This window comes from Camellia sinensis, unplaced genomic scaffold (genome assembly GCF_055761805.1).
Source record: "Camellia sinensis isolate YWXY unplaced genomic scaffold, ASM5576180v1 Unanchor6, whole genome shotgun sequence".
Classification (NCBI taxonomy): Eukaryota; Viridiplantae; Streptophyta; class Magnoliopsida; order Ericales; family Theaceae; genus Camellia; species Camellia sinensis.
Genome location: NW_028129474.1, coordinates 4,807,967 through 4,820,781, shown reverse-complemented (window position 1 = coordinate 4,820,781; position 12,815 = coordinate 4,807,967).

The window sequence follows — 12,815 nt, the reverse complement described above, 5'->3', positions numbered from 1 at the left end:
ATGTCAAATCATGAGGATGATTACAACCATGCATGCTAGAGGTCAACATGTTCAAAGCTTTTAAGCCAAAATGCAAAGCAAACCTAACAAACATGTCAAGCATGACCAAACGGATAGCCAACAGACTTTAAGCATGGAAAAACGACACTAAAAGCTTCATGGAACTAACCCAACACACACAAGAATCATGGCCTAATCATGAGATGCGCTTCTAAGCAAAATGGAGCAATACAAAGCAAGTATTACAAGCATACAAAGAGGTACAAATCCAACCAAAAAAAGAGATCCCACATGACCTAAAAACACCCAAAAAGTTCTGAAATGAAGCAAGAACCAAGCAAGCATGCATGTCACCCTCTTGGGCCACAACTTAAGGAAACAAATCATAAAGGGAGAGGGGTGTCCCTCCCCTATGCAAGACTTCAAACCAACTTTTTTGACACTAAAAATACACTGATTTTCAATGATCAAAGGACCAAAACACTGAAGTGAACAAAACCTTATCAAAGAGGCACAAAAATGGACCAAACAAGGCCTAGAAGGGTGAGTTTGCACTCAAACCACAAAATGACCTTAATGAAAGTGCTAGAGCAGGAAAATACAAGCCCTTTTTATGTTATACACAAGGGCTAAAACAGCAAGCAAGATAGGTAAAAAACTATTGCAAGTTTGGGGAATATAAATCAAGATGCTCACCCTTGAAGAACCTTTGAAGAACAAATGGTCTAGCCTCCTTCTTTTGATCAAAACCAGTCCAAAAACTCAAGAAACAACCCCCCAAGTCCCTCAATCTCGGAGTAGGGTGTGATGGTGTGTGTAATGGTGCAAAAGTAAGGTAAAAACCACCTTTTGAGCTAAAAAACACACACAAAGGAGGAGAGAGAGGGAGGTATAGAGATAATATGTATCTATATCTCCAAGGTCTGGTTTTTGGTTGCAAGAGTCTAACCTAGATCAAAGAGGAAGGCCCTCCTCTTATAAGACTCCCTCTTGCAAAGCTTATACAACAAGCTTGCTTAGAGGGAGATCCCTCCATACACGTGTATGGAGGGGGGGAAGAGTTGGTGCCAGCTATCACAGCTGGCACAAAATATCTCCATAAAGTGGATGAATAGTGGTCGGCTGCCCAAAAATGCCATTACGGTAAAAAACAATGCCGACCGGCAACAAACTATGCCGACCGGCAATAAAATGTGCCGACCGGCAAACAAAAGTGCTGATAGCAGCAAAAAACCAGCCGGTGGCCTCTAGCCACTGCCGGTGGGGTGTGGGGATGGTCCACAAGCCCTACCCTGCCTCTCAAAGGCAAGATGCAAGTGTTTGGTGCAAAACCAGACACTAAACGGTTGAGTTCGGAGATCCTGAGGTAGGGCACGCGAGCCGAGACCTCCGGGAACTCCAAACGAACACAAACAAGGATAATCACCGAGTATTCAAACGGTGACGTCCAAGTCTAGAGGACGGTCAAAAATGGGGTGTCTACAGTTGCCCCTCTTTGACAGAACTTGAAAGTCATAACAATGACGGGAGTGAATGTCAAAGCCTAGAGACGACCCATTTTTGACAAGGCCGAAGACTTAGACAAACATGCAAGACAATCAAGATATGCGCCCGAAGGCAGGGGCAAAATGCAAGACAATGCAGAGAGCCGGGCATAACTTATGATCATGCAAAGAAAGCTGTAACGAAGCATACATGCGACAGTTTTAAGCTAGCACACATCAAACTACACTATAATGCAGAAAGGATGTAAGAGAATTATGCCATTGTCAATACATCTCACTCGGGAGATACAATACCTGTGCGGCCCGTCTGGTTGCATCAACCTCAAATGAACCGTACATACAATATCGTGCCTGAAAAGAAAACAAACTTAACAGGTACAATATCGTTAGCAACATGCAAAGTAGTGTACTTGAAATGCGTGACAGCGCAAAGCAAGTGGGGAGCATGACAATGCATATGGAAATACAACTAGGTAAGTGGAGCAAGCGGTCTACGCAGGCGATGAAATTGATCATAAGCATGCGGCCTACGGAGGCAATGGAATTGACAAGTATGCGGTCTATGCAAGCAAAACATGCAGTCTACGCAGGTATTGAAATTAAATATGCGGTCTACGCAATCAAGACATGCGGTCTACGCGGGTAATGAAATCGATAAATCATGCGGTCTACGGAAGCAAAACATGTGGTCTACGCAGGTAATGAAATTAAACATGCGGTCTACGCAATCAAAACATGCGGTCTACGCAGGTAATGAAATCGATAAATCATGCGGTCTACGCAAGCAAAACATGCGGTCTACGCAGGTAATGAAATTAAACATGCGGTCTACGCAATCAAAACATGCGGTCTACGCAGGTAATGGAATTAAACATGCGGTCTATGCAATCAAAACATGCGGTCAACGCAGGTAATGGAATTAAACATGCGGTCTACGCAATCAAAACATGCGGTCTACGCAGGTAATGGAATTAAGCATGCGGTCTACGCAATCAAAACATGCGGTCTACGCAGGTAATGGAATTAAACATGCGGTCTACGCAATCAAAACATGCGGTCTACGCAGGTAATGCAATTAAACATGCGGTCTACGCAATCAAAACATGCGGTCTACGCAGGTAATGGAATTAAACATGCGGTCTACGCAATCAAAACATGCGGTCTACGTGGGTAATGGAATTAAGCATGTGGTCTACGCAATCAAAACATGCGGTCTACGCAGGTAATGGAATTAAGCATGCGGTCTACGCAATCAAAACATGCGGTCTACGCAGGTAATGGAATTAAACATGCGGTCTACGCGATCAAAACATGTGGTCTACGCAGGTAATGGAATTAAACATGCGTTCTACGCAATCAAAACATGCGATCTATGCAGGTAATGAAATTAAACATGCGGTCTACGCAATCAAAACATGCGGTCTACGCAGGTAATGGAATTAAACATGCGGTCTACGCAATCAAAACATGCGGTCTACGCGGGTAATGGAATTAACCATGCGGTCTACGCAATCAAAACATGCGGTCTACGCAGGTAATGGAATTAAACATGCGGTCTACGCAATCAAAACATGTGGTCTACGCGGGTAATGGAATTAAGCATGCGGTCTACGCAATCAAAACATGCGGTCTACGCAGGTAATGGAATTAAGCATGCGGTCTACGCAATCAAAACATGCGGTCTACGCGATGAAAACATGCGGTCTACGCAGGTAATGGAATTAAACATGCGGTCTACGCAATCAAAACATGCGGTCTACGCAGGTAATGGAATTAAGCATGCGGTCTACGCAATCAAAACATGCGGTCTACGCAGGTAATGGAATTAAACATGCGGTCTACGCAATCAAAACATGCGGTCTACGCAGGTAATGGAATTAAACATGCGGTCTACGCAATCAAAACATGCGGTCTATGCAGGTAATGGAATTAAACATGCGGTCTACGCAATCAAAACATGCGGTCTGCGCAGGTAACGGAATTAAACATGCGGTCTACGCAAGTAAAGAAAGGATGTACCATTACATAGCATAATTGAAATAATTTGTGGAGTTCACAAAGCATGAAAAGGATATGGGGCGGGGCATTCTTCGCATGTATCGAGGGTTGCTCGCAGAAGTTGTGGCCTGAGGTCAACTCGAAGGTTCACGTTTCAAAGGTGTGATTTCCCGTATTGTGAGGGCGTCCAACGACGTGGCTGACCCGAACAAAGATGCGGAAGGTGCGTTAACCGCAAGGGGAGTTTCACTGGTATCAATTCTGATACTTGGCTACCCTACCATTCTACGTTTTATTTTCCTTTTTACTAGTAGTTTAAGCACATTGCACTGCCTCAGGCAGGTTTTATTTTCTTTCTTAAAATTCACACACTTTGCAAAACATGTGATGGGAATGAAACAAATCATTTTATTCAAAAGATGTTGCATTTGTGGATCTTCTGTGCATCGCATCGCAGGGTATCACACCACAATGTGAACGAAATTGAACTCATTTTGGAAATTTGCCATCGTAATAATCAGGTAGTGAACCGACTTATAACTCAATAAGCAAAACAAGGACATGACGCAACCAAACAAGTGTGAATACAACTTGATAAACAAATCAAGAGCTCAAAGAGAGCGAAATACAACTCGATAAGCAAATGTTCAAAACTCGACAAGCAGACAGGCGTGGCTCCGCAAGAGTCGATCGCCGGGGAGGGGTTGGAGGTGGTGAAGTTCCCCAATTCTTAGCATAAACAGCTCAGAAAACCAGAAGGAAGTCTACCGGCATGGTGGAGGGACCACCGGCTGCAAGGAATGGCTACCGGCCATGCGTCTGTTTTGTCGGCAAAATAAAATGGCCGGTCGGCAGAGTTTTTGGCCGGCCGGCACTAAATGAGGGGAACCACCAGAATGTTGACACCTGTCCCCCACTCAACCTTATCTCCTACAAAAGATCCCAGCCTCGTAGTTTTTCTCATTTTCACACTGATTCGCTCCAATGGAAGAGTTTCTTGCTCAAAATCTGACAGCTTGGATTGCTAGCTTGGATGGCTCGGAAAAAGTGAATTTCCGGGGTTTCGGCATAAATGCACTATTCACTCTAGGTCGCACCCCATTGCACCTCCCGTTTCTTCAAGCCGCGGCAAGGTTTTGGAATCCGGTGACACATGTCTTTAGCTTCGCCGGGCAAGAGATATGTCCTACTTTCGAAGACTTCCGAGCCTTAATGGAGTCCGAGCGCGACGAGGAACTCCTGCCCCCACTTAATTTTGGTCATGTCCAATCCTTAGGGCGAATGTGTGGACTCAGCATGCGTGGCGCTCGGTCCCTGATTTGTGACGGGATGCTGGACATTCCGAGTTTGGCTAATCGATTTTCTGATGCTGGTGATCGCAACAACCATCACTGGCAAGGCTTCCGGCGACATGCCCTCTGCTTGTGCATGCTGTCCCATTTCTTGTTCGTCTCAGGGTATGGAGGGGCTAGTATCCGGTTGATTGAGGTTGCCCAAGGCTGGAAGGAGGGCAAGAATTGTATTGCCATGGCTCTGGCCGAGATGCTAATGGGCTTAGACGCCTTTTATCGTCATGAGACGTCTAGATTGGCGGGGAGTCCACTACTACTACAGGTAATGTTTCCCACCCAATCTCGCATTTATGTATTGCTCACATCACTCGGCCCTAGAGCTCGGTCTTTTCTCACAAAAACCCCATTCTCACTCTTCTCTCCTCGTACATCTCTCTATTCTTTAATCTCTCATTTTTCAATCCCTCCCCAGGTGTGGCTGATGGATAAACTGCAGGTTGTGGACTCCTGCCCCGCATATTCAGCTCGCGGCTACTTCTTCCGGCATCGTCTAGTCAATGCCTTGGATGAGGAATGGTGGTTCGCTTGGATGTGCCACTTGTCCGCAGACCGTATTGCTTGGCGGTGCCCTTGGCTGAACCTTCCGGCAATGAGTTACAATATCCCTCGGCAGACTGGGATTCAACTGGTTGGTCTCACTCACTGTGTATTCTATTTCCCATTTCGGATTCGACGCCAATTTGGCCATGATCAGACCTGCCCGCAAGAGGGGATAGAGTATCCTGCTGCATTCCCAGCCCGGGGCGCGCAGCTTGCTTGGCAGGCCACTGCGTGGAGGATGAGAGAACTCCTGGCCCCCGCTCCTATTTTCAGTTGCACTTTGCCTGACGAGTGCATAGATTGGCTCAATGAAGAAGCACAGATCGGGCCCATCTTGGCATCAGAGGCTTCGGCCAGCTCTGGGAGGGGTGCAGGAACACCTGACTTGACTATGCCCTAGATTTATTGCTTTATTAGTACTTTCAAGTTTTCTCTTATGAATGTAATAAAAAGCAACTTCAATTGTGTGTAAGAGCAGGAGAACTCTGTTTTGAAATCAAAGAAATTGAAAGTTGTGGCACTGAAAATTTTCCACCTTGGTCCAAAAATGGTCAAAGTTGTAAAAAGATTATTTGAACAAAGTCAGCTTATATTAAAACTTTTCAAAGATATTTTTGATGTGGATCAGAACTGGACACGCCTGAGATCTGTCACTCGAGATGCACAACCCCAGATTCTTGAAACTAGAAAGTTGCCCCTAGTCTGAAGAGCGCCGCAGCAGTGCATAGCAACGGAAAGTTGCCCCTAGTCTGAGTGGCACCGCACCGGAGATTCCAACGAATGCTGATGAACAAAGATGACTGAGATGATCAAATGGACAAAGTTGATCGGGGAAGTGTTATAGCTGAACTTCAGGATGAAGCTGCCTACGTATCCCAAACATGGGAATCAAGCCTCACGTAGTTCCGGCTGGGGTTCACTCGAGTATTTTCACTCTCCTTTTGCGCTCTAACTTTTGCCAAGGCCGCCCTTTGCGGGTTTTCAGCCTTGCGAGCTCAGTTTTTATATTTTCTAATTTTTTTGTGCTCTGACTTTTGCCTAGGTCGCCCTTCCGGGTTTTCGGCCTAGCGAGCCTCTCAAGGGTAGTATTTCTTCAACTTGTCCATGTTGATCGGTTGGGAAAATTCCAAGCCATCTAAGTCCATCAGAACCACAGCTCCACCTGACCAGATAGCTTTGATGATGTAGGGACCAGTCCAATTGGGTCTGAACTTGCCCCTTGGGTCGTGGATGGGTGCTCGGTTGTCTTTGAGTACCAAATCCCCTTCCTTTAGATTTCTGGACTTAACCTTCTTGTTAAAAGCCCGAGCAATCCTGCGCTGATAACTCTGAACGTGGTACAGTGCTTTCAGCCTTCTTTCGTCAAAGAGCATAAGTTCCTCGAACCTGCTCTGCTGCCAATCTGCCTCAGCTATCTGACACTCGGCCAATACCCGTAAAGACGGAACTTCAATCTCAATAGGTAGAACAGCCTCCATTCCATAAACTAACGAATACGGAGTTGCTCCGGTAGAAGTTCTAATTGAAGTCCTATAGCCCCACAGAGAAAACGGCAACTTATCTGGCCAATCTCGATAGGTCTCCACCATTTTCCGCAGTATATGCTTGATGTTCTGGTTGGCGGCCTCAACTGCTCCATTGGTTTGCGCCCGGTACGTAGATGACTTATGAAAAGCCACGTTATACTTTTCCAACAAGTCGATCACTTCTTTCTTAAAGTGGGATCCATTATCCGAAATGATCTCGTTTGGTACCCCGTAGCGACAAATGATGTTGTTTCTGATGAACTTGGCGACGTGTGACGCTTTCAACACCGCGTATGATTGGGCCTCGACCCACTTTGTGAAATAATCTATCGCTACCAGGATATACTCATGTCCGTTCGACCCCTTCGGGGTAACAGCTCCGATCACATCAATCCCCCACACGGAAAATGGCCACGGGGACGTCATGTTGTAAAGCTTGGATGGTGGGATGTTCATACGGTTTGCGTGGATCTGGCATTTGTGGCATCGCCGAACAAAGCCGATACAATCCTCCTCCATGGTCGACCAGTAGTAACCCTGCCTGAGGATCTTTCTGGCCAGCATTACTCCATTCATGTGCGCACCACATTCCCCTCCATGAATAGCCTCCATTAGGCGCTTCGACTCTTCAGCTTCTACACAGAGCTTATGCATTCCCAGATGACCCCTTTTGTATAGCTTACCTCCGCAGATGATGAACTGAATAGCCATTCTTCTAATGGCCCTCTTATCCTTGGTGCTTGCCCCTAGTGGATACGTCTCCTTTTCCAAGAAGTTCCAAATATCGTAATACCAGGGGTTGTCGTCTTGGGCCTCATCTCTGGCGAAAATTGACTCGTATGCTGGCGCAAACTTCTGATCAATGATGACTGGACGCATCCGGACTCCCGACGGGATGTCTATCATGGAAGATAGAGTTGCTAGTGAATCTGCGAACCTGTTGTTCTCTCTTACGAGGTGGGTGAAATTTAGCTTCTCAAATCGAGGAATTAACAAATCCAAGGTTTGGTGGTAGATTATCATCCTTTCCTCCTTGACCTTCCAGTCTCCTTTTGCTTGAGACACAACAAGATTCGAGTCCCCAATGACGTCCAACCGTCTTACCCCTAGTTCTAGGGCTGCGTCCAGACCAGCAATACATGCCTCATACTCTGCCTCATTGTTCGAGACTCTGAACTGGAGCTTGAATGCTAAAGGGATACGGGAATCGTCAGGCGCTATCAGCAACACCCCTATCCCATACCCATACTGGTTTGACGCTCCGTCAAAGTACATCGTCCAAGTTTCATCTTCGATGTGCAGAATGGATTCATCTGGGAATAGGTACTCAACCGCTTCATCCCCCTCAACCGGGTGGTCGGCAAGGAACTCCGCTACCGCTCTCCCTTTCACCGACTTGCGTGTTACATACTTCAAGTCAAATTCGGAAAGCAATAGCAACCAACGAGCTAGCCTACCCGTAAGTGCTGGTTTCTCGAAAAGATATTTGATGGGATCCAAACGTGAAACCAACATTACAGAGTGAGCTAACAGGTAGTGCCGCAGCTTCCTGGTAGCCCATACCAAGGCCAAGAAAGCCTTCTCGAGCGGAGTGTAGCGGGTCTCGTAATCCAGCATCTTTTTGCTCAGATAGTAGATGGCCCTTTCCACTTTGTCTTCTGACTCCTGTGCGAGCATGCAGCCCATGGTGGTCTCAGTTACCGAAAGATACAATATCAACGGTCTCCCCGGTTCTGGCGGTGACAACACAGGCGGGTTCTGTAGATACTCTTTGATCTGCTCAAAAGCTGCTTGACATCGGCCGTCCCATTGAAATTTCTTTCCTTTCATCAGGAGACCAAAAAGTGGTTCACAAGTCAAGGTTAATTTAGAGATAAACCGTCTTATGAATTGCACTTTACCTAGAAAGCCTCGCACCTCCTTTTCAGTCCTCGGTGGTGGCATTTCTAAGATGGCCTTGATTTTGGAAGGGTCGACCTCAATGCCCCTTTGCATAATTAGAAAACCTAGCATCTTCCCTCCTGTAACACCAAAAGTACACTTCTGGGGATTCAGCCGCAGCCAAAACTCTCTGATCCTCTGAAAGAATTTTTGTAAGGCGGTGTAGTGGCCCTCTCTTTCTTTGGACTTGACAATCATGTTGTCCACATACACCTTGACCTCTTTATGGATCATATCATGCAATATTGTAGTTGCTGCCCGTTGATAGGTAGCTCCAGCGTTTTTCAGCCCAAATGGCATCACTCTATAACAATATGTACCCCACGGGGTAGTGAATGCAGTCTTCTCCTGGTCTTCGGGTGCCATTACTATCTGATTATAGCCCGAGAAGCCATCCATAAACGAAAGCAAGGCGTGTCCTGCCGTGAAATCTATTAATTCATCAATGTGCGGCAGGGGAAAGTCGTCCTTCGGACTGGCCCTGTTCAAGTCTCTGAAGTTTACATAGACCCGAATTCTGCCGTCTTTCTTCGGCACCGGAACAATGTTGGCCAGCCAAGTCGGGTACTCAGACACCAACAGGAAGCCTGCATCAATCTGCTTGGTGACCTCTTCCTTGATCTTAATGGCCCAATCAGGGCGGATCCTTCTGAGCTTCTGTTTGACAGGTCAGGCCTCGGGATCAAGAGGGATCCGGTGCTGTACAATCTCAGGATCGATTCCAGGCATGTCTTCATAGGACCATGCGAAAACATCTTTGAAATCTTTTAACAAAGCGACTAAGCGCTCGCGTTCCTCAGAAGACAACGTGGACCCGATATGGACCAGCCGCGGATCCTTCTCAGTAGCAACATTCACAGTAATGATTTCATCCATTAAAGGTTTAACAAATCTTTCCTGTTCTTGATCAATTAACCGTTGCAAAACCGGAGGAATTTCTTCCTCGTCGTTTTCATCAAAATTTTGAAAATCCTGATTTAAGCAATAAATCAAAGGCACAGAAAAATACTCCGAAACCACATCCACGTCGTTCTCATTAAATACTTCCGAGCCGTCTGATTCCTCTGTTACAACAGACTCAAAAGAAAATGAAAAAGATGACCTAGACAGGACTATGGCATCCGGGTTATCACCCCCGGGAATATCGGACTCAGACTCAGTTAAGCTGGAATCTGATTCCGACGCACAAGATTCGGTAGAATCAGATTCCGGCTCACTACCTGACCCGGTGCTGCTTGATAAAAAGCCTTCTTCATATTGCCAGAGGAGAGAAGGTGCGATGGACGCATCCAAAATAGCTGATGGTAGGCTCGCAGCCGCTTCATTCCCAATCACACATACCGAGGAGCTATCCCCCAAGCACTTATGTTCGATCGGAGGATCTGAAAGCAGATATGCCAACGCTGCCCCCATTTCGTTTTCAGCGTCCTCAAACTGCACTTCCTTACTTTGCTCAGCCTCAGCCGATAGATCTGCCTGCCCTTCCGCGATGTCACCCTCAGGTAACTGTAAATCGAAGAAAATCTCAAATCCCGGTACGCGCTTCTTCTCCGCGTTGAGCCACGGCTCTGGGAAGCCACAGAACGGAAAGTCCTCCCCCTCCCGGACGAAACGTCTATTTAGGGTCCCCCGAATGGGCTGGTGCATTAAGTCAAAGGGCTTCCCCATCTGTTTCGCCCTGGCCCTACCGGCCATTTCCTTTCCTTTCCTTATCCAATCCTCTTTGGTGGGTAGGTAGCCCAAACCAAAGGTATGGGGGTTATGTGGCACTTCGGCCGATGCTGCGGCACCTTTCCTGCCGCTCTTGCCTAATCCCATCCCGGGGATGTGCTGGAGTTTGTTCATGAGATAGACTGCTTGGGCACTGACATACACCCCTTCGTTAGCTGCCATAATGTTTTGTACGACCCGAGCCTCGGCCAAGGTAAAACCTGATATGAACACATCTTCTATACCGTGCTCAATTTCTAGAACAGGCGTAGATACCTCTGGTGGTGGATGAATTGATGAGTTTCCAAAAACAATGGCTACTCCCTTCCCATAGGGGTATTTCACCACTTGATGTAGGGTAGAGGAGACCGCCTTTACCTGATGCAGCCACGGCCGCCCCAAAAGCAAGTTGAACGTTGCAGGAACCTCCAAGACATGGAAATCTATCTCGTGATGTCCTGGCCCAACCTTTGTTTGAATCTTGACTGTCCCCATCACTTCCCGGCTTGTGTTGTCATACGCCCGAATCACCTGGGCCGTTGGCACAAAATCCGCGACTTTCAAACCAATCGCATAAGCTGTCCTTGCCGGGCAGACGTTGATGGCGGACCCCGTGTCGACAAGTACCACAGGTATCCATTTATCTCTGCACTCGACAGAGATGTAGAGCGGCTTGTTATGGTTCGCACCCTCGGGTGGCAGTTCTTTGTCAGAAAAACTCAATGCTGGGGAACTTCCTCCCGAAAAGACTAAGCCCACCAGTTGTTCGGGCGTGGTATCTATGGAAAGTTTGGCCTTATCCATGGCTGAAAGGACAGCCTGCCTATGTACTCGAGAAGCCATAAGCAGTCCCCAGATGGAGATGTCTTCTTGTATCTTTTTCAATTGTCTCAATACGGCCTCGTCTTCGAGTTGCTTCTCCTTTTGTTTCTCTGCTTCATTATCTTTTCCAGACGCCTCTGGTTGATCTAGGTGTGGAGGCTTGAAATACCGTCCACTCCTAGTCATGTGATCGACTTCGCCGATATACCAGGTATCATCTAGTTGGTTACCTTTCCAATCCTCGTCCGTGTGGGCAAGACATAGATCGTCGTCTTCCCACCACATATCATCTGCAGCTGACAAGCATCTGTCTGGTTCTGGCACAACTGTCCCGATACTCGCAGTACCTTTTATCCCTATGCTCGCAATATTCTCCATTTCCGTACTTGTGGCGGTTTCGACCCCCACGTGGCCTTTTGCTTTCCTGATCCTCTCAGAATCCTCGAATCTCTCTTGTTCTGACTGTGTCAATGCAGTAGATTGCTCACTGATCCCTGTACTTAAAATGCTCCATTCCCGAGTGAAACTCTCGACACCGGCGCTCTCCGGCGATGTATTCTGTTCTTCGACACTCCCTGCCGTTGTGGACATTCCCGCCCCTACCGGGCCTTGTTCTGACTGGAACTCCCCTATTACATCTGGCTGATCGTCTAACCATCCCGTGGCCTCCGCTGATTCTTCATTATCGTACCAGTTGGTGGCTGAATATTCTAGATCTTGGTTATCGCAAAATTGGAACTTGGAAAAATCCTCTTCCATGGCTGCCAAATCATCCGTTTCCTGTCTTGGACTGTTCCCTCGGATTACACACAGCTCTCCCCCGACTGGAAATTCGACATTTGGTCTATTCTGGCCCACTGGTGAAATGTAGTCACTCGGACTGTAAGCATTCCTAACATCATTCTCAGGCTCCACAGACTCTGGTTTGACAACCTCTTTCCTGTTCTCGATGGTCACCACCACTGGGTTGGGTTGGGTTATAGAGACGTCCATCATGCACAAATCGATGCAATCAGGGAGGAAAACTTTCGGTTTAGGCAAGTAGGAGGGTGTGATATAGATACTAGGATCGTAGGATGCGACCCCAGTGTAGATGAAGTTGATTCTTTTGGGTGGTGGAACTTGGTTATGTGTGGGGAGAGGATTTGTAGTAACATTGGGTTTCTCAGGGGGTAGAATCACCCCATTATCAATGAGATCTTGAATCTCATGACGTAAATGAAAGCATAGGTCGGCGTCGTGACCGTGCTGCTGGTGGAACGCACAATACTTGGCTGGATTGTGGGTGGCGGGTAGTCTTTCAGGTAAGGGCCGCGGCTCTAGGGGCTTCAGATGCCCTTTTCTGATCAAAACCCCCAAAGCTTTGGACAGGGGCATATAAAGTGGAGCGAAGGTTCTGGTGTTTCTGGGAGGGTATTTGG